The sequence below is a fragment of the Podarcis melisellensis genome (genome assembly GCF_964234715.1).
Source record: "Podarcis melisellensis genome assembly, chromosome: 3".
Classification (NCBI taxonomy): Eukaryota; Metazoa; Chordata; class Lepidosauria; order Squamata; family Lacertidae; genus Podarcis; species Podarcis melisellensis.
In genome coordinates, this window is record NC_138530.1 from 116,374,313 (window position 1) to 116,399,786 (window position 25,474).

Sequence of the window (25,474 nt, forward strand, 5' to 3'; positions counted from 1 at the left end):
GGGAGGACTCTAACATCACACTTTGTTGAATGTGTCATCAGCACAAACATTGTGGCTTGCTGGAGGGAATGACCCCCCTCTCCTCCTGTCCACTGTTTTGAGGGTTCTCCTGCCTGGCTGGCCCAGGCAGTTTTGGGAGGCCCGGGGGGGGGAGCCCTGTTGAGCAAGCAGAGGTCCTTGCGCAGGGCTTCCGTTGACAGGACTAATTAGGTGAATCCTGCCCAGTATGTCAAGTATCCCTCCGCTTTAGAGTATCTGAACCAAATATGAGAATAATCTGTAATTCCTTACAGCGTAACTCCCTCATCTGGACTTCCAGCCAATGGTGTCTTGGTGCAGCACAACAAAGTGGAATGTACTATTTCAGACCTCAAGTGGGGGATCCCAGATTTGAGTGCTTTCTCTTGTTAAATAAAATGCAAAAAATAAAATGCTGAATGCAGAAATGAAACTTTGAGGGAAAGTTCTAACCTTTCTGCTCTAGTTTCCATTTTCAGGCCAGTGGATATGTAAGGAAGCATTAAAAAGCGATACGCACCTGCAATGTGATGCAATGCCGTCCATTGTGCAATCTCATTCCCACCTTGGTCCATTGCATGCATAGATCCAGCTGGGGCATAATGGTTTCTAGAGAGCAGCATGCTTGAAACCTTCAAACCATATTCACTGAATGGCAGCAGAGAGTTGAGAACAGGATTGCACCCATTCGCCCGTGCCCCACCAATTAAGTAGAAGGCTTGAATGAAGCCCTATGCATGATTGGTGACCCTAATTTCCCAGGTTTCCTGGATGCATCTTCCATGGAACATATGGGTGGAACAAGTAGGTACATTCCCACTCACCACCACCAATGGACATGGTTTGAAGGTGTGAATATGGTTTGATAAATGAGAAGGATCATGTTCTTCTCATCTGATTTCTCTGCACAGATCTTACACAAAAAGGTACAAGTCAAAATCAGCAGCTCAGCAGCTGTAAAAGAAAAAGAAAAAGATCTCACTAGGCTGATGCAAACTAGCAGAACATGGAAGAGAAATGCAGTACTGCATCCACATAAGCTTATGATTCAACCATCTTTTTGTCCTCTCTGATACCATAGTTCACATATTTTAGGTGGTCCTGCTAACAGATATCCACATGTCCTCAGTCTTATTTGAGTTGTGGTTATAATTGCTAATGAGAGCACTGGCCCTGCATGGGGGATGCTTTGATATAGGAGTTCTTGATGTAGGAGTGTGCCATTACTGGCTGCAGAATCTAGGCCTTCTTTTGGTTGTGGGGTCAGAAAAGGTGGAGGTGAAATGGCAGTCATCTGGGTGGGAGAACCGAAGTACCTCTTTTGCAGGGACAACATTGCAGTCCAGAGGATTCTGCCTAAAGATTCCTCCTCCGTTGCTTGTCCTCCCCCTCCCCATTTCAGAAAAGCCACACAAGAATTGCACTGATGGTGGCTTTCTGTTACTGCAACGCTATCGACTGTCTGGCTCCTAAGCGCCCTCTCTGATTGCATGGAGCCCGGACAGCCCCGTGGTTTTCTTCGGAGCTGAGGGCGATGAAACAATCGCTGAGACGGCTAGAGCGTCGGTGGCAGAAAACTCACTCCGAATCTGACCGGACACAGGTTAGAGCTCAACATCGAGCCTACCAAGTGGCGATAGCGACGGCGAAGAAGACTTTCTTCACCGCCTCTATTGCATCTGCAGAAAATAGTAGCAGGAGACTCTTTCAGGTGGTTCACAATTTAATGGAACCACCTTTACCACCGGGGCCTTGTAAAGACCCCAAGATCTCCTGCAACGATTTTGCAAAGTTTCTTGCAGATAAAATCACTCATATTCGGAAGGAGCTAGACACCACGGTGGGAGCAGGGCTGGGGCGGGAGAGTGCTAGAGCCCTGTCTGGTCAAGTTGCATGGAATCAATTTCAATCCATTACCCCCGAGGATGTGGACAGGCTGCTTGGACGCGTGAAACCAACCACCTGTCTCCTTGATCCTTGCCCATCCTGGCTAATAAAAGCAAGCCGGGAAGGGCTGGGCGATGGGCTCTGCGGGGTGGTGAATGCTTCCCTCTGTGAGGGAACATTCCGAGATCCGCTGAAAGAGGCGGTCATTAAACCACTTCTTAAAAAACCATCTTTAGACCCGGCCAGTATGGCCAACTATCGCCCAGTCTCAAATCTTCCATTCTTGGGCAAGGTGATTGAGCGCGTGGTTGCTGAACAACTCCAGGCATGCCTGGAGGATGCGGACCATTTGAATCCCTTCCTATCGGGGTTCAGGCCTCATCATGGGACTGAAACTGCCTTGGTCGCACTGGTTGATGATCTCCGGCGAGAACACGGCTGTGTTCAGAAAGTGGTGTGGGGGATGAGTGTTCAGACCCTTGGGCCCTCACTTGTGGGGTGCCTCAGGGTTCCGTCCTCTCCCCCATGCTTTTTAACATCTATATGAAGCCTCTGGGAGAGATCATCAGGGGGTTTGGACTGGGTGTCCATCAATATGCAGATGATACCCAGCTCTACCTCTCTTTCAAATCAGAACCAGTGAAGGCGGTGAAGGTCCTGTGTGAGTGCCTGGAGGCGGTTGGAGGATGGATGGCGGCTAATGGATTGAAGTTGAATCCTGACAAGACAGAAGTACTGTTTTTGGGGGACAGGAGGCGGGCAGGTGTGGAGGATTCCCTGGTCCTGAATAGGGTAATTGTGCCCCTGAAGGTCCAGGTGCGCAGCCTGGGAGTCATTTTGGACTCGCAGGTCAATTCTGTATCCAGGGCAGCTGTCTAACAACTCCACCTGGTACGCAGGCCTCAGCCTTTGAAGCAAAGTTCTTAACCCTACCTGTCCGCGGACTGTCTCGCCAGAGTGGTGCATGCTCTAGTTATCTCCCGCTTGGACTACTGCAATGCGCTCTACGTGAGGCTACCTTTGAAGGTGACTCGGAAACTACAACTAATCCAGAATGTGGCAGCTAGACGGGTGACTGGGGGCGCCCGCCGAGACCACATAACACCGGTCTTGAAAGACCTACATTGGCTCCCAGTACGTTTCCGAGCACAATTCAAAGTGCTGGTGTTGACCTTTAAAGCCCTAAACAGCCTCGGCCCAGTATACCTGAAGGAGTGCCTCCATCCCCATCATTCTGCCCGGACGCTGAGGTCCAGCGCCGAGGGCCTTCTGGCGGTTCCCTCATTGCGAGAAGCAAAGCTACAGGGAACCAGGCAGAAGGCCTTTTCGGTAGTGGCGCCCGCCCTGTGGAACGCCCTCCCATCAGATGTCAAAACGATAAACAACTACCTGACATTCAGAAGACATCTTAAGGCAGCCCTGTTCAGGGAAGTTTTTAATGTATGACATTTTAGTGTTTTTTGGTTTCTATGGAAGCCGCCCAGAGTGGCTGGGGAAACCCAGCCAGATGGATGGGGTACAAATAATAAATTATTATTATTATTGCAATACTGGCATAATTGTTTTCCAGCCACAGAACATTGGGCAAGGTGTTTTGGAGCAAACCCCCAGAATGAATTCTTTGTGAGGAAAAATGGACAAAACCTTTAGGGCCTGTAACTAAAACAAACAATTAAGATCTTTAGTGAAAATGAAATAACAAATGACATATTTTGGAATGATATGGTCAGCTCATGTGACTAGGAAGGAACTACAGTGGTACCTCGGGTTAAGAACTTAATTTGTTCCGGAGGTCCGTTCCTAACCTGAAGCCGTTCTTAACCTGAGACACCACTTTAGCTAATGGGGCCTCCCGCTGCCGCTGCGCCACTGCCACACGATTTCTGTTCTCATCCTGAAGCAAAGTTCTTAACCCGAGGTACTATTTCCGAGTTAGCGGAGTCTGTAACCTGAAGCGTCTGTAACCCGAGGTACCACTGTAATCAAAGGGGCATAACGACACTGGAACGGCTGATAGAACTTCAGTTGAGTGCTAGGTCAAGTAATAATTGTAACAACAGTGCTTAACAAATTATTTTTCTAAAAAAAGATTTGACACTATGAAAAACATTGGAATGCATTAAGCTGTGTTGTCTGGATTGTCAATGAAAATTGAGTCAAATGATGAGAAAACTGCTTGTGTGGAAGCATCTCAGGCCATTAACTTATCAAAACATCAATAGGGAACATACTGAATAATTTAGTCCACGTATTCCCTTCGTATGAGAAATGTTGCGCACAACTGCCAAGATCGGAAATGGACAAATGCTGACAGTCCCACGTTTACTACATACGATCAGAACTCCAGCAATATGAACAACCCATGACAATCACAAACAGGTGGCAACCCTGCACAAACAGGACTTTTTGAATAGGGGCTGCCCCGCTCGCTTCAGAGTTGGGGAGTGGGTTGTGTGCACAGTGGGGTCTGCATGCATGGAGCAGTCCTCTTGACACCGGGGGTAGGGGAATGCGGCAGCTCCTGCTTGGGGGAGACCTCCATGCGGGACGCATCAGAACCCCGCAGAGCTTTGGATGGTAGCCAAAGCCTCTTCCCTGAAAGAACCTTTAGTCTAAACAGACCCCAAAGCTGCACGGTGGGAGTTGAAAGAGAGATAAATCACCTTCTCAAGGGCACACAGCATGTTAGAGGCAGCAGGATAAGAACTCAGGGCTCCTGGATGCCAAAATGAAGCTTTGTCTGTAAGATCACAGATGCATGACTGACGCTTGCGATAAGGATAAACTATATTTTTGTTTCAAGAACAGAACTGATAAAATGAGAAACGGCTCGGCGAAGCATGCCAGTCAGTGTCAAAGCCTCCCTGCTCCTCAAATTAAGTGTCTGTGGCCCCCCTGAAGTCTCCCCTTTCTGTGCCCTGCACCCTTCATCTTTTTTTCCTATGACATTTGAGGTCTTCACCCAGGAAAGGTAACACGGTTTCTTTAAGAAAATACTTATAGTAATAAAAAATGACTTTAACCGCAAAAACTAATAATTGCTAAGGAGCCAATTAAATTCTGAAAGCGAGATGAAACCCTTCTTATTTCCCCTGGTGATTTTCTGCTTTAAACTCGCTTCCGTGTTGGGGTGGGGGGGAGAGGGAAGAGCGGGAGAGAGGGGGGGAAAGAGAAAGAAAATATAATTTCAGAAGCTGACAGAACTCATTGTTCGAGAAATTTTAAATTCAAAAAAGTTAATAAAGCTCAACTATAAGATGAAGGGAATTTGCATTTCACAGATTAACAACATGTACAGCAAGAAAGGCGATCCGCCTTGCCCCAGGTGATAATTTAAGAAACCTTTGCATATTTTATTTAAAACTGGGCCCAGTTTGGCTGGGTAATAAAACAGACAGATAATGATTAGAAGGTCGGCCCTTCAGGGCACACAGCTTGGGCCCTAGCAAATACCAAACAATGATCCCACAAGCCTGGCTTGCTGCAGATTAGTCTAATTGCCTGCTGATGTTTTATTTTTTTTCTGAAGTTCTTTCCCTCCCTTCTCCTTGAAACGCTAAACAGGGTGGCAGTTTTGGTATTTGCATTTTTTATTTTTTGCTGTTCATTGCACACATATATACTATCTCCCCCTCTTGTGTGTAATTGTGTGTATATTCATACGTGTGCACAAAATGTGCATTTATTGTGCATATAAATATATACCAAATGTGTACGCACATGCACACTTTAAGTGATTTTATTATTGTATTTTTATATGGTAGCAACCTCCCCTGGACCTTATGGTGAAGGGTAGGAAATCCTATAAAATAAATACACACTCACACACACACATCTCTCATAAACAAATTCCATGTGTGCACACATATAATACATATTGATCCTGTATATATGTAGTATAGTATACCCTAGTGGTCCAGAAGCTACATAAAAAAAATATGCAAGGCTACATAGAGCACTGATGTACCTAACATGGAGCATTATATGAGCATGGACTGCTTCAACTCTTCACTATTGAGGAATCCTTCCTGACTAATTATCTAACACTTTCTCATGTGTGCCTGCATGTACACTGGAGATCTTCTGTGTGCGCTGCAGTTGCTGGCCTGTGGTTATTGTCTATTTAACCATTCTCCCACATAAGCACTGAATTCTATATGCTTCCTAAATGCATTGGAAGTATGACCTTCTGATTTTAATGGAAGTTTCCAAGCTCAAAAGTGTGCCTGAGATCATGGCCTTCCTTTTAAGTAAACATGAGCACTGTAACTCTTAAGAAAGCTGTAAAGGATCAAAAGGTTCATCGGCTTTTCTTTTCTTCTCCTTTGCTATAAATTTGGAGCTGATAATAACTTCCTTGTACATAGTTAATTTGCAGGTTTGTGTGATATATCCACAAACTCTAATTCCCTTGGCTATAGTTCTCTGTTTTGTTATGTGAGACCAAAAATTGCTGGCGGTGTGAAGCAGGCTGTTCTGCAAAGCACACAGGTGAGAAAGATCTGCAGGATTTGGTGTCACCTGGTTGTTGATGAGGGAAAATCATTAATGTGATGAAGGAAGGCTTGCCCTTAAGACTGTAAAAGGAGGCGATACTGTTCAACACTAGTTTGTCTGATTGCAAAGTTTGTATGTACAGAATAAAAAGTATGAGCAAATAGAGAGTCCCACCAGCAAAGGGTCGTGGCTGGGGGTGGACAGAGGCACTGCCCAGAGTCTGCCCTTAGCATGCCAGTGCCTGCCTACTTGCTGTACAGGGGTTGAAACTGATTTTCAGCTGCTTCCTTCTTGCTCTCAGTGTTGCCCTTGTAGAACTCAGCAGGCAGAGGGTAGGAACAAAAGGAGAATGCTGCTGACCTCCCCGACTTCTGCCCCACCAGTCCCAAGCAAACTTTCCCCACAATATTTTTTCTGTATGAAATGCTGTGGTTAACTCTAACCCCCTTTGCACCTGCTAGTTTGGCAGTGCCTTTGGTGTGTCTGAGCAAAATACCGTATTTCTCTGCTGAAATTTAGACAGCCTCTTCCTTTTTGTTTTGTTGTGTTTCCCCTTTCCTTCTTGATGGCGACTTTGCCTGTCAGTTTTGTGTCACTTGCTGTACATGCCAGAAATGTCACTTGGAATGACAATACTAGGAAAAGGTCAGGGCTATTACTGAACATGCTTGGAGCCTGAAGCTCAATCCAGTCAAGACACTGAGATTCAGCTTCAGGAAGTGATTGGGAAGAAGTCAGCCACAGGGAAAACAGAAGTATTTGGCAGCATTGGTCCATGGAAACAGTTCCTTGGGGCTCTGATACTTTCTGGTCCAGGTAGCGTATGCTGTGCAATTAGCACCAAGAGCTGGCATATGTACAAGCAACACCGACCTGTCAGGATCTGTCCACAAAAGTATACTAACTGAACATTGGCTGTATGCAAGAGTGTTGTCTATAAATCATACCTTGGCTGTGCATTTGCCTGGCTGTCAGCGCAGAGTGCTTCCTCTTACAGGTGCAGGGGAGGGAATTCATTGTATCTCACCTTTATCTCAGCAAAATTATTCTCGCTGAACAAAAGAGGAGCAGCAACTGAGAGAAAATTGGATTTAGACCATTTACCACTATTCACACCTTTGCTAATGAGCACTCACACTCTGGGTGCCCTTTGCTTCGGACCAGAGTTATTCTTTGCAGGTTCACGCCTAGACTCAGTTAGTCAATTTACACTGCTGGAAGGTGGGCCCAGTCACATAAATGGGGAGGGGGGGAGTTGGCAGCAGCCAGGCAGTTGGCTCAGGAGCTTCACCCACCCACCTAACCCTCCCTTTGTTTGATGTTTCTTGTTTACAGGTTAACTGTTTTGCTTCCTGTTTAGCTGTCCCTCTACAGTCTTTTGACTGGTTGCTGTTGAGGAGCCAGGAAGAAATTTTTGTCTTCCGCGTAGCAATTCGTCACAACTTTGGCAGTTTAAGGCCTTGGTCAGAATCCTTTAGTCTTTCCTTCCCTGAAATGGGGGGGGGGCATGAAGTGGTGACCCCCCCCCCCGCGTGGCTGTCTGCATACACATGCATCTTGCATAGCACCCCCATATCCCATTTACCCTGAGGAGCCCCAGTTCCCCCAGCTGGGGGGCTGGGAGGGATACACGCCCAATGCCTAAGCCAAGGTCTTTCTACATTTGAAAGTTTAATACAGTGGTGCCTCACAAGAAGAAATTAATTCGTTCCGCAAGTCTTTTCGTCTTGGGAGTTTTTCGTCTTGCAAAGCACGGTTTCCCATAGGAATGCATTGAAAATCAATCAATGCGTTCCTATGGAAACCGCCTTCAGACCAGGTCCGGGGACAGTCTGTCCCCCGACCTCTTCTGAAGGCTGGGGGGGGCAAGGGCTTTTCTTCCCACCCCCAGCATTTAAAAAACCCCGGGACAGCGGAGGACTTCTTTGCTCCCCCCCCGCCTGCCTTCAAAAGCCGTCCGGGACAGCGGAGAGACGCGCTGCGTTTCTCTGCTCTCCCGGGAAGGCAGGCGGGGGGAGCAAAGACTTTTGCCGCCCGCCGGCCTTCAGAAGAGGTCCAGGACCTCTTCTGAAGGTGGGCGGGGGGCAAAAGTCTTTGCTCCCCCCCGCCTGCCTTCAAAAGCCATCCGGGATAGCGGGAAGCGCTTCCCTGCTATCCCGGACTGCTTTTAAAATGCTGGCGGTGGGGAGCAAAGCCTTTCGCCCCCGTCGGCCTTCCTGGACCTCTTCTGAAGGCCGGAGGGGGGGAAAGGCTTTGCTCCCCACCGCTAGCATTTAAAAGAGGTCCCCGGAGATTTCCCTATGGGCTTTCTTCTTGCGAAGCAAGCCCATAGGGAAATTCGTTTTGCGAAGCGCCTCCAAAACAGAAAACCCTTTCGTCTTGCGGGTTTTTCATCTTGCGAGGCGTTCGTCTTGCGGGGCACCACTGTAAAGTTGTGGCCAAATTTTAATTCTATAACACATTGTCAGAGTCATTATGCCTTTCTGGTGGTCCCTGGGGGCTGGGGCAGTCGCTGCCTGGTCACGCAAAACAACCCTGGTCACTGTAAGTCACAAGAAGCCAAAGATTCTTTTGTGGCAAAATAGCAGTTCATGTGTGACACAGGGACCATTATATTGCTTTCTTCCTGTAACAAAGGCACAGGGAAACTCAGCTCAGGGGCCAAAAATAGCCCTCTAATCCTCTCTGTCAGGCCCTCCCCATACACCCTCCCCAGACCACACCCTCCCTGGAAACCTCCTGGGTGTTTTTGCCTGTCTGGCCTTGAGCTCCAACCATGCCTCTTACCTATAAAAGGTGTGTGTAGCAACTAGCTTACTGTGCAAAGCTATGTATGTTCCTCTGCCCCACCATCCACTGGCATGTGCACCCCACCCGAGAAGGTTGCGCAAGAGGGTTATGGCACAGCATATGGATCCGGTGTGTAGGCTTGTGTTGTGACATCCTCAGTTTGCAGTGTTTCCTGGCACCAGCCCTACATCTTTGGTTGCCCACTAGTGAGGGCAAAGAAAGACAACAGGGAGATGGTTTCTTGAGCATAGAGATTCTCTACCTTAAAGGGGAAAGAAGGAGCACCCAACATGAACATCTTTGACAGTGTTCCCATGGAAAGCATGGCTTTCCTATGGCGGCACCTGGGCAACAGATTCCCCTGCCAAGAGAAGTTCACCTGCCAAGGCCCCAGCCCTGCCAAGTCTCTCCACCAGGTGTTTTCAGGTACGGTTTTCTGGACTTCTTTCAGTTTGTTGCTGCTTGTTGTATTATTTGCATACGTTAAAACCCCTGACACTAATATTTTATAATTTGATTGTATTGTGTCAAACTGCTCTTTTATCATCTTATATTTGTACAAAACCTTCAGTAAAAGCAATTTTAGAGGTGATATTTAGGGGTGATATGATAGCCATGTTCAAATATATAAAAGGATGTCACATAGAGGAGGGAGAAAGGTTGTTTTTCTGCTGCTCCAGAGAAGCGGACATGGAGCAATGGATCCAAACTACAAGAAAGAAGATTCCACCTAAACATTAGGAAGAACTTCCTGACAGTAAGAGCCGTTCGACAGTGGAATTTGCTGCCAAGGAGTGTGGTGGAGTCTCCTTCTTTGGAGGTCTTGAAGCAGAGGCTTGACAACCATAAGTCAGGAGTGCTCTGATGGTATTTCCTGCTTGGCAGGGGGTTGGACTCGATGGCCCTTGTGGTCTCTTCCAACTCTATGATTCTATGATTCTAGACAAACTGGAAATGACTTTTGCAAATAAGGAAGCAAATAACTCCTTAACTTCAAGCATGCTCAGAAGTCCTTAACCTAATTGAAAATATACAGTGGCTGGTTGTCTCTCCTTGCTTGTGAAAGTAAGGCTAAACTAGAACTGAATGGTGGTGTCATATGTGCATGTGCAATAAACCTGGGGAAAATCCAAACAAGTTGAAAATCTGGGAGAAGGGGGAATCAAATGTTAATTTGAATTGAATATGTTAATTGTCTATTTTATTACAAAACTTAAATCTTAATTCTTTGATGAATTGAGGCAATAATAAAGGTAAAGGTAAAGGTACCCCTGTCCGTACGGGCCAGTCTTGACAGACTCTGGGGTTGTGCGCCCATCTCACTTAAGAGGCCAGGGGCCAGCGCTGTCCGGAGACACTTCCGGGTCACGTGGCCAGCGTGACATCGCTGCTCTGGCGAGCCAGAGCCGCACACGGAAACGCCGTTTACCTTCCCGCTGGTAAGCGGTCCCTATTTATCTACTTGCACCAGGAGGTGCTTTCGAACTGCTAGGTTGGCAGGCGCTGGGACCAAGCAGCGGGAGCGCACCCCGCCGCAGGGATTCAAACCGCCGATCTTTCAATTGGCAAGTCCACCTGCGTCCCAGGGCAATAATATTGAGGATCAATTTGCTAAATCCCATGGGAATAATCTAACTACGGTAATTTTTTGTTGAACATCTCATTGATGTGTTTATTTACAAAATTTGGCTTTTAATGGTTGTTTTTAAAGTGTTTTACAATATACTATATCTAATAGAAAAATGGTACTTTATACACACACACACGCACACACATAGTATGTATATAGACTCTCTCTCTCTCTCTCTCTCTCTCTCTCTTTAATAAATAAATTAACAGGAGAAACTAAAGAGTTGTAGGTCTAGAATAAAACTCAAATGAGAGTCTAAATTAAAGGGCCTGACGGGCCAAGTATGTTCTCGTCTGTCTCCCTAAAGAGCCATGTTTGGTCAATCAGTGCCAGGGGATGTGCTCTGTGTGTCTCCTCGTGAGGAGGCCTGGAGGGTGGCGATAAGGGAAGGGCCTTTTCAGTTGTGCCTGTGGTGATGCAGCATTGGACTAGTGGAACTGTCCTCCTTCAGGTAGCTGCAAATCTTGAAGTCACAAAGAGGGCCTCATTGTCAGATATCAAAGCAAGGCAGTGATGCAAAATCCAATTTTATAGTTGTTAAGAAAATGCTTAAATCTTTATCACTGAAATAAATGGGACTCTATGTGGGGATGTTTAGGAAGGTAGGAGAGGATACATTCTTTTGATATTATCCTTCCTCATTCACGCTAGTGAGCCAACAGCAGAGAACATTCCTTTGCAGCTTATAGTAAAGCAGTTGATGACTCGCTAGAGTCTTTCAAGTAAGCAATCCAGTCTGGCTTGTCTAGTCTGGATTGTTCCTGGTAAATTTCCCCTTTAGGTAAAGGTAAAGGGAGCCCTGACTGTTAAGTCCAGTTGCAGACGACTCTGGGGTTGCGGCGCTCATCTCGCTTTATTGGCCGGGGGAGCCGGCATTTTGTCTGTAGACAGCTTCCGGGTCACTAAGCTGCTTCTGGTGAACCAGAGCAGCACACGGAAATGCCGTTTAGCTTCCCGCTGCAGTGGTACCTATTTATCTACTTGCACTTTGATGTGCTTTCGAACTGCTGGGTTGGCAGGAGCAGGGACCGAGCAATGGGAGCTCACCCCGTTGCGGGGATTCGAACCGCCGACCTTCTGATCGGCAAGCCCTAGGCTCTGTGGTTTAGACCACAGCACCACTCGTGTTCCTCTTTATTTCCCTCTTATTTCCCCTTTATTTCCCTCTTAAAATAATAATGACGCAACACAATAACAGTAAAGTTTTACTCACATTCAGTTCACAACAGTAATCTGAAGGCAGGCATTATCTTGTGGTTACAGTTACATTTGTAGAGAAAAGAAGTCTGAGTTAGGTCTCAGACTTTCTACTTGTGGCCTCCATCCTCTGTGAGGATGTGCCACGTGCTGGCTAAGAGCCAGGAGCAGGAGGGATCCAGAAGTGAAGGTCCAAAAGAGGAAGATGGTTGCAAGGCCAGCCCTTTTACCTGGTCAGCTAGGGTCCTGGCCATCTGCCTGGCCAGACACAGTTGAGGAGGATCCAGAGCAGGTATGACAGGATGTCCTCCTTGTCTGGAGCCACATCCCCCTGTGTGTCCATTCTAGGCAACAGGAAAATGTTGTACTTGACTGCTGTAGTAAAAATATTAAAGCGCTAAACCTCAGATGAATAAATAAATATTATGTTGGGCTTGGATCACAATTTGCATACAACTTGCATACAAATCCCTGGTACAGATATAAAAATAGATAGATAGACAGATAGATAGAGGGGTTTCTTTTTGTTCCTTAAGCTCTTCACTGCATGTACAAGTATAATAAATTGCCTAAACTGTGTCTATAGACACTTTAAAATAAAGTAAGCCTAATTTTTCATCTTGAGCCTATAATTGTAAAGCCAACTGCCTTTCAGATTTACACAGCTATCTGCCAAGTGCACCAACAAAGGTACCGTAGAAATAGTGTCAGGCCCGCAACAGACAGAAAAAACTACAGTCTCTGAAAGCTAATATGGAGCAGGGATGGATGGGTTGCATTGTGAGATGAATGTGAAGCAGTGTGGTCTGTGGAGTGTTCAGATTTTTTTTCTTTTCTGTTTCAAAAGGAATTTTTTACCCCAGGCCAGAAGCCTTTGTGTCAGAGAGACTGTCTCATTTCTCTTCTCAAAGGCTGTCAGAGATGACTGAGATTTGAAAACCCTTTTCTGATGTTGATGAGGTCAAGGAAGGCAGCACTGGCAACCATCAGTCATTGCATCAACGGTGAGCTGAGAAGACACGTGAGGGCTGGAGGAACGTGAAGGGATTATATTTGGAGGAATGCGAGAAGGAAAATTGTATATGAGTAAATAAGTATGTTTTAAACAAATCGGAAAAGGGGAGAGAGAGAGAAAGAGAGAGAGAGAGCAGGTCAGGTGATAATGCCAAAGTTTATTGTATTAGCATTCTGCTTGAATAAGGGAGAGAGATGGAAGAGGTCCCCAATGGGATGTTCTGAAGAAAGGATAGTTGACTAGCGGCAAAAGATATATTAATATTACTTAATCAATACCTAAAATTCTCCAGCGTGTTTTTGTAGAAGCCTGTTCTATAAAGTTGCTGATTCTATTGAATCGTGTTAGCTGAAAAGAATATACAAGTGAAAGACCCCAATGACTTGATAGGAGGCGCTGAGATTGTCTAAACACAACACACACACACAATGAATCCCGCATTGTCAGCTGAGATAAAGGTGTGGCATTTGAGATGAAGTATCCCATGTTGGGATTTGTGTAAGTGCACTGATCAATTAAGATTAATGCTAATTGCTTATTAAGAGAGGTTCACTGGACCCCCACTCACCCACATGTTGAAAGATCATGTGACGAGACTTGGCGGGGTGGGCAGGAATATGTGCAGCATAAGTTTTGTCATCAAATCAAGAAATTTTGTGCTTGGTCACTTTAGAGTTGTGCAATAGCAGCAGCGGTGTCAGCTTGATGTTTATTTTTTCTTTGTAATAGCATTTATACTTCACCCTTCTAGTATAAATACACAATATATGAGTTTCAGCATCAACCAATTGATATAGTTTTGATAAACTTTATTCTTCTTCTTGGGGCCCATGGCAGCCATTTTGTGCTGGGATCTTTGGCAATTCTACCAATATTTGAGTACTGGCACTTCATTTTTAAAAAGAAAAAAAGCACTTTCTTTATATGCCACTTCAGGAATAATTAAAGCTGGCCATATAACCACACTGCAGTGGTGCTTGTGTTGGCAGGAGTCACAGAGCCTGATAGTAGCAATGCTTCTTACCTGGATGGGACTGAGGTATAGATCAGGACAACAGCAAGGTCAGGGACTATGCTGGGCACACCTTTGCAACCAAATCCTTGCACATATGTAGCCCTGACCTCATTACTGCTCCAATGCCATCTTGGTAAGCAGCAGTGATGCCAGCAGGGCCATCTTAAGCATACATATCTGGCGGCGTGGTGCAAAGATCCCCTTTCCCAGAGTCGTCGACCTTTTTTCAGGGCTGGAGGTAGCGGGCAGCAGCTGCAGGGCGGCTCCTTCAGCAGGGAAGAGGTGGAGGCTGGACGCGGCGCCTCCCAGCTCAGCTGGCTGCTTTGTGCCACGTTGGCCACAGCAGGCAGCACACCAATCCTGCAGAATTCGGCGCCTGCAGGCTAAAAGGGAAAAAACCGAACCAACGTTTGAAAGGAGCGGCGCACACACCTTCACTCACTCAGCGTGCTCGATCGGTGTTCCCCGGACTCTTGTCTGGCGCCCTCCAAAACGTGGCACCCTGGCGCCCTGCGCCACTAGCCTCTGTGGGTAAGATGTGCCTGAATGCTGGTGGCAGGAGGGCAGTGATGCCAGTTGGGTGATATGATTGAAAAGTGAAAAGTAGTCAGCTTTAAACAATGAGATACCTCGCCTTGTCATCAGGCAAAATGAAATCACACTTTACTTCTTTGGAAGTGAACCACCTACAAGATATTGATACCCTATAGATATTATAACTAGTCTGTCCATTGTTACGAACAAGAGGCCCTTGACAGTGGACATGAGGTCCACTATTGATAGATTGAAAATGAACAGGCTGTAGCAAGCATACTCCTGGAAAGGTAAGGGTGGTGGTAAAGGTGAGAGCCTTTATCAGCCAGAGAGTTTGCCGGACTACATATGGTGTCAAGGTTTGCTTCAAAAATTATCAGAGCTTGACTGAACCTTTATGTACCGGGAAGGCTTTGCGATCTGAACCAAGCCCTGCCCTTTCTTGCGAAGAGGCCATAGTTTAGCACACTTTGGGCATTCTGTGCTTCTGGGGTGTGTGGGGGGACTTGGGCAGCTGGGCTGGTTCCTCAAGGGATTCTGGCTTTCTTCTCAGATGGTCAGGCTGCTGGTCCACAGGCCTGTGTCCAGCACTATGTGACCTTCCTCCCTGATCTGCTCTAGGAAATACCACGACTTTCCGATTGGTACCTGGGTCTGTGTCAGTGACTGGACATAACATTGGCTGTTCCTCAGAGTTGATGTCTGACTCACCGGACAGGTCCAGGTAACATTCCCAGAGCGTTCTGTATAGCATGCAGCTCATTCGTTGCCTGTGTTCTCCCTGCCAACCCTCTTCTTCCACATTGCCTGGTAGCCTGATAATTTAGACATTTTCCCCACCCCAATAAGAAAAGCCCTGGAGGAACAGAAAGGCCTGCATAGTCCAGCTTCCTCCTTCTCACAGTGGGCAACCAGGTGCCGATCAAACACGGGGGCAACAGTCCTCTCCCAGTGTCATTCCCCAGCAACTGGAGTTCAAAGGCAGCCTGCCTCTGATTCCTGTAGAACAGTATACATGTGTATAAGAAATCCAAGACTTTTTGTATCGCCATTGGGACTGTGCCCAGCCCCTCTCACACCTTGCATTCTACTGGCCATCATAGCTGTCAACTTACAGATTTGAAAATAAGGGACCAGCAGCCTCGAAAATAAGGGATCAGCAGCCAAAATAAAGGTTCAACAATTACTTTGATAAAATACATATTTTGTTGAGCGCAAATGTCTTTAGATACCTATTAGGTCCTATAAATTACTATATAGCATATATTCAACACAAAAAACAGCAACAATTTGTTGTTGACAAAGCACAGCTGGACGTAGAAAAGGCCCCATTACCTTCAGTAGCTTATTTAAGGGACATCATCAATAAGGGATAGCAGCGGGACATGGCCCTGGGATAAGGGACTGTCCCGCCAAATAAGGGACGCTTGACAGCTATGCTGGCCATCCCTCACGCCACCCTCTCTCTCCCACTGAGTCTTCTTGCCCTTGAACTCTGCTAATGCCTCTCACTTTCCTGGATGCAGGATCGAGAGGGGTGTGTGGGTGTGTACAGAAGCTAGACCTTTGCCTCTGACCCTTCCCACCGCTGGCATGGAGGTTGTTCAGAAGGGAGTGGTCTGAAAAGAGGTTCCCCAGACCTGATATACAGCCATCCTGGCTGGTAGCCATTCATAGGCTTGTCCTCCTTGAACTTGCCCGATCCCCTGTAAAAAGTCATGTAAGTTGGCAGTCATCATCATGCCTTGTAGAAATGAATCCCCTAGTTAAAACTATGTACTGTGTGTAGAACTACTTCCTTTTATCTGTCTTTTCCCACATTTACTTTCATTGGGTAACCCCAGGTTTTAGTACTATGAAAGAGGGAGAAGAACTTTTCTCTGTGCACTTTCTCCATGCATAATTTTATCCACAGAACTTCATCAAGTCCTGTTGCTCCCAGGGGGACTTGTTCTGTTCAAAGCATGCAGAGGCAAGAATAGTTATGCACTAGCCACTCCAGGCTGTTGGCAGCTTGATGACTTTTTCTGGAGTTTTGCGAAAAAGGAAATCATCTTTTAAAAAATGGATGGAGGCAGCACTGCAACCCTCAGACCACTTTGTAATGGGATACATTACAATTGAAACAGACTAAACTGGATCTGATCCACAGCATGATCTACCTGGATCAAATCAGTTGAATCCAGTTTGGAATCTGAGTTCTGTGGAATACTCCCCTGGTTGACATTTCCATAGAGTTATTCACTTTGAACCTAATATACTTTGCCTGGTCAGTCACTAGCAGCTCAGATCCCATCAATTTGGGATGTTTGGGGTTTTGCACCATTGTGCTTTGTTTTGCACTTAAGGCACCTCCAGACATCAAATTTCTCATGATTATATTGGGGTGGTTATACACAATCTCACTTTCAAGACTGTTTGTGCCTGCAAAAGTTTCAGGGCAGACATACTATTTAATTTCCAGTTCGTGCATACCCCATAACTCCTTGCAGATATCCTGCAACTTTTTATACCACAAATATTCTTGTTTATTTTTTGTCCCACTATAGTGGAAGTGTGCCACTTGAGACAGCAATAATGCAGTACCACTGAGGAACAAGTAACAAAGCCGAATGAGGAAGGGAGGGGTGCACCTTTGATAAATAAATAAATGCCCCCACAGTGGCGGAGCAGCAGTTTATCCCACTTTTATTGTTCTTGCAGGAAATCTTTAAAATGGGCCCAAGCATTGCCAGATGCCTAGAATTGGAATAAGAAGAAAAAGAAGGAAGGAATGGAGACAAAATCAACCTTTGGTTAATCCAGTAGTGGAACAGGAGCATTTCACCAGGTGTGTGGCAATTGTGAATTAAATCGAATGTACTAAGTAGAGTGGGACGCAGGTGGCGCTGTGGGTTAAAGCCTCAGTGCCTAGGACTTGCCGATCGAAAGGTCGGCGGTTCGAATCCCTGCGGCGGGGTGCGCTCCCGCTGCTCAGTCCCAGCGCCTGCCAACCTAGCAGTTCGAAAGCACCCCCGGGTGCAAGTAGATAAATAGGGACCGCTTACCAGCGGGAAGGTAAACAGCGTTTCCGTGTGCAGCTCTGGCTCGCCAGATGCAGCTTTGTCACGCTGGCCACGTGACCCGGAAGTGTCTCCGGACAGCGCTGGCCCCTGGCCTCTTGAGTGAGATGGGCGCACAACCCCAGAGTCTGTCAAGACTGGCCAGTACGGGCAGGGGTACCTTTACCTTTACTAAGTAGAGTAGCCTAATCTATTAAGAAGCATTTGTGCTTAATTAGAAGTCAGATGCAAGTGGAATAGCTCTCAGCAACTGTGTGTTCTCATTTTCCTGCTTCTGACCCTACTTGGATAAACCTTCTGCCTTTCCTTTGTACTACGTATGATTGTTTCAGCAGTTGTGCAAATCCTTGTGCACCAGGTGCACAACCTGCTCATGCAGTAGGCAGCTTATATCAGTTTTCCTCGAGCAATCTATGTTTCAGGTGGTGCAGCAGAATGAATGCAGGATCACCGCTTGCTTCAGAACTACACTGTCCAATGACATTTTGTTGCTGTTTAAACAATTAGAACCCTTCCACTCAAAACAGCCAAAGGATCTAACAGAACCACTTTTTCCCAAGTAGATAGTGTGGTGCAGTGAATGGTATGTTTGACTTCTGGAGAGACTTGGGTTCAAATCCCCACTCAGCCATGAAGTTCACTGTTTAATCTTGACCCAGTCGCTATCTTTGTCAGCCTAAGTTCTCTCACAAGGTTGCTGTGACAATAAAAACTGTGGGCAGACCTAGGCCACTCTGAGCTACCCAATACTGGGTTTATGAATTTGATACCTACAAAACAGTGCGTGTAGAGGATGCTCTGAATGAAGGCAGTATTGCTCAGTACTTCATGAGACTGAGCCACAAATTAATTTAAAATGTAATTTTTGCTCTTCGCCTGAAAGCAAACATGCTAGTTCCTGCCTTTCCCCCTGACAAAGGGTTACAGCATTTCTTATCCTTATGGGTGAAACCCCTGTCCTCTTGTTTCATAACAATATTTTACTCCCGAGTAATTTATTTTTACAGTGGGTCTGCGTTGTCTATGAGACCACCATTGAGTTCTGTAGAAGGAGAGCTGTTTTCCCCTCTTCTTTGCCTCCCTATGTTCACTCGCATCTCAGCCAGAAGTTATTTACATTAGTCATGTTTTTAAAAAGAAAGAAATCATAGGTTTCTATTTTTTAAGAAAACCAAGGCAGGAACTCAACAACAACAACTTGGAGAGTAGATTTACAGTTCTGCAGCCTTTGCTCTTGCCCCGAGGCCTGATGGGACTTTGGTGTCCTTGGAGGAATGGCAGAAGGAAACACTAGGGGCCAATTGCTGATTTTATCATTCAAACACAAAATTTGTTACACCACTTTATCAGTCAGAGGGAAAGCAATTATAGTGTGGTTCAATTTTCCACTCAATGGCTGTACTGGGGATCAAAGTCAGTTTTTATGACAAGAGAAAATGTTTTGCTATTTTATTTGTTACTTAAAATAAAAATTTAATGTCCTGGCACTTTAAGTACAATATAATCCGAGAGTGTTTATGTTTTTCTTTCCTTCTATAAGATACACTTGATTACTTTAGTCTTTCTCCTTTTAAATAATCAAGGCCCTTTCTCTCTTTCTTCCTATTATATTATAAAGCCCATTGCAATGCAGAAATGGAATTTTCACGCTTAAAAGCAATACAGCATTAGAAGTCTATAATCAGCATGGAAGGAAAATTGACAGAAGACCACATGGTTTATTATGAGCTGTTCATTTCTAGTATCTTTTCTCAAATGAAAAATATAATGTGTGTGTTGGAGTTTCTCACACATTCACTTTAAAAATAATGGACACAATGATGAAATAAAATACCTCAACTAAGGCAAAACTCCTTTCAAAACTAGAGATGATTAACTGAGGAAGAAGGGATAAACTCTAAGATTTGAATCACATTTCAATCTAAAATCATCCTGTTTTGACACATTATCGAAACAAGTATGCTTTAAAAAATTTTTTTTACAAAGGAGACATAATAGTGGAATGCAGAGAAACTATATCACATCTATTCCATAAACGTAATAATAATACTTACAGTAGGGTTTATACAAGCCTTTTCATCTGGAAACCTTTTTACAAATGTTAACTAATAAACCCTTAAAATACCCCTGTGAGGTAGGAGAATGTGAGCAGAAAGAGCAAACTATTGCTACATCAAAGAAAATTGCATCAATTATTTAGCTTAATATTTTAATCACTCTTCGAAAGCAAGGCAGAATCTCATAATGATTTTTCCTATATGTGCTACATTGGAAGGTGTCACAACTATCCAGCAATCCTCATTTCTTAAAAGTCCTACGTATTTAAATTTGCTACATTTTCCTGTGATTTGCACCTGTTTAGAAATCATTCTTTACGCAGGCCAGTGAACTGGAAGAGAGGGGCAAATAAAAAAATGTGCCCCTGTGGATCAGGGCTCCAGGGGAAAAACCCCAATTGGCCCAATCCAATAAGAATGATGACAGATGCACACAGATGCAGGTATCCATGCCCACCTAGCCCTTACAGGTGTGAGTTTGCCATACTGTATGGTGATGAGCCCCAGAAAAAATGCTCCTGTATCCTGCAATAGCATCAATAAATAAAAGGTCCTTGGTGTTTGCTTTGGCAGCACCAATCACAAGTTTGGCCAGTAAGGATAACTGCTGCTGGCACCATAAAATAATTCAGTTTTGGACTGGATCACCTTCTGGATCACGGGCTTATCCTTGCGCATGGTGGACTAGCAGGCAGGCCACACTCGTCTCTTCCACAAAGTTACATGTGTCCCCAGATGGGAGATCTCAGTTCCTTTTAGCTGTCCCTGTTCTCTCCTTCAGTCCACCAGTTGAGATACAACAGGCACCCACTATCAGTACTTTCCAGAAATAATTGAAGTTATTTTTGTTCCAACAAGCTTTTCCAGTTGGCGTCCACCGTAGGCTTCCATACTGTGTTGTTTTTAAACACATCTTCTGCTAGTTTTGTAGCTGTTTTATAATATACTTTGCACATTGCCATGGGATATGATATGGAAGGTGACTAATAAACAGCAGCAGAAGTCCTAGGAGCTCTTCTCCATGTTTTGATCATGTTCAACCCAAATCACAGCTGTGTTGCAGACCCCTCATTTCGGGTTTTGCACACACATCTACCTCCTTGTCTGAGGTCAGTGGTATAGCATCAGTGTCAGTGGGATGTGAGAATCACAAGTGCAGTCTCCAAGCCTGGTCCTATAGGACAGCACTTCTTTGAGCTGCTTTAAAGCTTGGCATCGGGTCTGCTTACAGCTATAAAATTTTAAAGCCAATTAAAGGCCAGTTGCTAGGTAAGGGATCTAGAAAAAGCCAGAAGCAAAGGGGGCAGGAAAGTGGGGAAATGCGGGTTCTAAAATTATTCAATGATATCTTGAGCATTTAGTCTTGACTTTCGCTTCTGAATTGTTATTTAAAAATGAACTGCAAACAAACAAGCACTATTTTCAAGCATTCAGACTTTTCAGCTGCTATGTCCTCGGCTGCAATGGATAAAGTGCGAAAGGTTTTTAAGGACTCTTCTTTCTCATATATATTTGCCTGCTTAGAGGGAGAGAGAGACAAAGGGGGGAAATCATTACTTTCTCCTCCCCAGCTATAAAAGCCACAGGATGCTTTGGTCTGACAAATTTAAATTAGTGAAGTGTTTCTCCCACATGGGAGGCTGCCAGCCCTGGCTTGTGGTCAGAGATAAATTTTTCAGTGAATCTGTACCCAGGGTGATTAAGGGAAACCTCCTATTTTGTCCTCTGGCTATTGAACCGATAACAACACTGTTGCCTTTTGTTGATCCCCCAAAGGTTTCACGCCAGCAGGGAAAGAGAGAGGAGAAGGTCAGAGAATTCACGGGGGCGATGGAGAGAGATGGCTGAACGGGCAGCGCTCTGTAGTGACTGTAGTGAACAACTGCTGCTTTCTAACATACCATTGCTTTCCTACATCAACTGCTAGAATTTAATTATGTCTGGGAGACTCCCTTCCCTTGATGGGGAGGGGAAAGGAAGCCCTTTTGTGCTGCTGAGACGCTGCTCTTCCAGTTAGCTGTAAGGAAGGTCTATCGCCATGGCTCCGCATGGAGCCTCCTATAGCACTGTATTTACTGTTATAATCCCACAATGCCACTCTCTGTGACAAAAAGCAAATGTGGCTGGCATCTGACTGCACCAAAGCAATCGTAGCTATCCCAAGCAAAAGGACGAAAGAGGGAAAGTCTGAACACTTGCTCGTTAATTATTTCATTGTTTTTCCTCCGCTCGCTTGCACTTTCGAAAGAAACGGATTTAAAAATAAATAAATCACGGTGTGCTTGTGGTTCAGCACAGAAATGAAATAAGATTTTAAAAGTTAAGAAAAGGTGTGGTTAGAATATTGTCTGCCATAATTGTTGGAGGAAAATTCCACCCTTTATCAGTGCCTCTCACTTTGAATGTTTGTATATTATGTGTCAGGCATGCTATATCACCTATGCTCCATAAGTGTGGTGGTCTTCCTGAAATGCAAGGCTGATATTAGTATTGTGCCCAGCCATCTTAGTCTTACTAGTCTGCTAGGCTGATATTATTATGCAAACTAACCATAAATAAGATGCTCTGGTTTTGCATAGGATTGCAATGGGATTTGCATAGGATTGCAATGGCAAGTGACTCCACACAGGCTCTCAGATGGGTTTCCCCATCCCAGATTACAGGTAAAGGAGACTGGGTCTGTTCCAGGTGCCACATGACATGAACTACAAAGCCCCAACCTTGCCAATTTTAGCTGTGCTCAGCCAAAGTCGAATTCAAATCAATAGGGCAAGTTAAACTTGTCTGATTTCAGGTCAAGCATGACTAACTTTAGTGGTAAAAAGACCAAAATACATAGAAAATATTTTAGGTATATGAGCTATGTGTTATGTGTTGAGGAATGAAGGAGAGAATTATGTTGCGCATATATATATATATATATATATATATGGTTTTGGTGCCCTCGGGTGTCTTCCCGTGTAAAAGTTGGGGTGTCTAGGCGACGTTTCGACGAGGTCTCACTCGTCATCTTCAGGCTGGTGCTTTCGGCTTCTTGTTACTGGAACAGAGCAGGATCTCAGTGTTTGAGTTCCTATAAATACTGTTGAGGGGGTGTGGTGTATAGCCTCCAATGTTCTGGGCAGAGAGGAAGTTCCCAGGCTAGTGTGCCTTTTCTTCTTTTGTTCCTTAATTACTTGAGGGATATCCTGAGTGATTTCTTGAGTGATATCCTGAGTACCACTTAGGTGGGTCATTAGGTGTGGATTAGTTGCTAAAGTCTTTGTGTCTTGACCTCTTGAACTTTGTGAAGAGTTTTTCTGAGAAGATGGCCACAAAACCACAGCTCGCCCCTATACACGAAGCCAAGCCAGAGCACAACTAAGTGCAGTACAGCCATCTTCTCAGAAAAACTCTTCACAAAGTTCAAGAGGTCAAGACACAAAGACTTTAGCAACTAATCCACACCTAATGACCCACCTAAGTGGTACTCAGGATATCACTCAAGAAATCACTCAGGATATCCCTCAAGTAATTAAGGAACAAAAGAAGAAAAGGCACACTAGCCTGGGAACTTCCTCTCTGCCCAGAACATTGGAGGCTATACACCACACCCCCTCAACAGTATTTATAGGAACTCAAACACTGAGATCCTGCTCTGTTCCAGTAACAAGAAGCCGAAAGCACCAGCCTGAAGATGACGAGTGAGACCTCGTCGAAACGTCGCCTAGACACCCCAACTTTTACACGGGAAGACACCCGAGGACACCAAAACCTGCATTCCTGTACCCGTGAAAATCTACGAAAGCATATATATATATATATATATATATATATATATATATATATATATGCATCCCAGAATGCTTGCAAGAAAGACATATTTGATGCTATTTTTTTGACAAGTTGTCATGCCTCAATCTATATTAAGAGTAATATCTGACATGTCACAACCACCATCTCAATCTGTCATGTTTGGGCAATGCCGGAACATAAAATAATCTCCATTGTCTGACCTATGAAATCTATTCTTTAAGGTCATGCAGCATGCCAGACACATTAACGCAAGTTGCTTTATTATATACCAGCATGTGTTCAGCAAGGGTATTGGATAGGAAGCTACTGCAGACGTTGACTGGCCCCAATACCGAGATTGTGCGTCATGTTTAAGGTTTTGATCTTAATCCCATTTACTTGAGAGTAAACTCCATGGAACTCAGTGGGACTTACTTCTGAGAAAAGATGCATAGAATCACAAGTTACCGGTATTTCTCTCATTGAATTTTAATATGGCTCCTACCCAGGTCAGCATTGCCCTAGTTCATAGCTGTCAACTTTTCCCTTTTTAAAGGGAAATTCCCTTATTCCGAATAGGATTCCTCGCAAGAAAAGGGAAAGGTTGACAGCTATGCCCTAGCTACCAGATGGAGGGTGACAAATTGGGGAGATGACACAGCATGGGGTGCCCCCACCCCATGACCCCAGCAGCTCAGGAAAAGCCACACTATCAGCATAATGTAAGAAAGAGGGTGGACTGTGTTTGTCTGGGAGCAGTACAGGAACTCCAAATTATTTCTGTGCAGTTCATTCAGCCAGTACTCCAAATGCAACATGAAAATCTTCCCACTTTTGCGCTATTGACTTGTTATTAACTATTGACCATGAACAAGCATTCAGTGCCTTTCATTCTTAGACTTGGCATAAGCTTACAGAAAGGTAAAGGGACCCCTGACCATTAGCTCCAGTCGTGACCGACTCTGGGGTTGTGGCACTCATCTCGCTTTATTGGCCGAGCGAGACGGCCTACAGCTTCCGGGTCATGTGGCCAGCATGACTAAGCCGCTTCTGGCAAACCAGAGCAGCACACGACAATGCCATTTACCTTCCCGCTGGAGTGATACCTATTTATCTACTTGAACTTTGACGTGCTTTCGAACTACTAGGTTGGCAGGAGCAGGGACCGAGCAACGGGAGCTCACCCCGTCACAGGGATTCGAACCGCCGACCTTCTGATCAGCAAGTCCTAGGCTCTGTGGTTTAACCCACAGCACCACCCACGTCCCTTCTAAGCTTACATAGGGACATTCAAATACAGAGCCCGTGGTACTGGCAAGATGTCACTTCATAACTCTCATTGGTAAATCATAATTAAATAGAAGCCTTTTCCTATCTGGTATTCCTTACTGTTGGTCTCAGCTGTGTGAGAAGAGTGGAGGCTCCTTTTTCAACTCAATGCACGGTTAGCCAATAATAAAGGGGTCGTGTGATGTTGAAGAGAAGGAGCCCAAGACAATAGGAAAGTGTGGCTGCTCTTTTCACACACACAAGACACCCACACAACCAGTGGCGGAGCTTCATGCTGTGGCACCGGGAGGGCGGAGAGCAGGCGGGGGCATGGCGCCCAGTGTGGGGGAGGGGCAGCCCCAATGGCACCTCAACGGGATTGCACTGCCAGGGGCAATGCACTCTCCCTGCCCCCCTCTTCCTCCGCCAGTGCACACAACACACACAGCCATGGGCAGATGCAGTCTATCCCTAACTCCCAGCTGCTACAGAGAAACAGTAAGCAATGGCTAGCACCATCTTACGGAATTTGTAGCATCTCTGAAATATCTGGCTCCCGGTTCCCTGTTGTTGATAAGGTGCTGTGCTGATAGACACACAGACAGACAGAGATGGACAGACAGACATGCAGCCACTGACACACACAAGTCAAACATCATCCCTCTACCGGCTCATCAGATGATATAATAATAATAATAACAGAACACTAAAATACAATAACCTATTAAA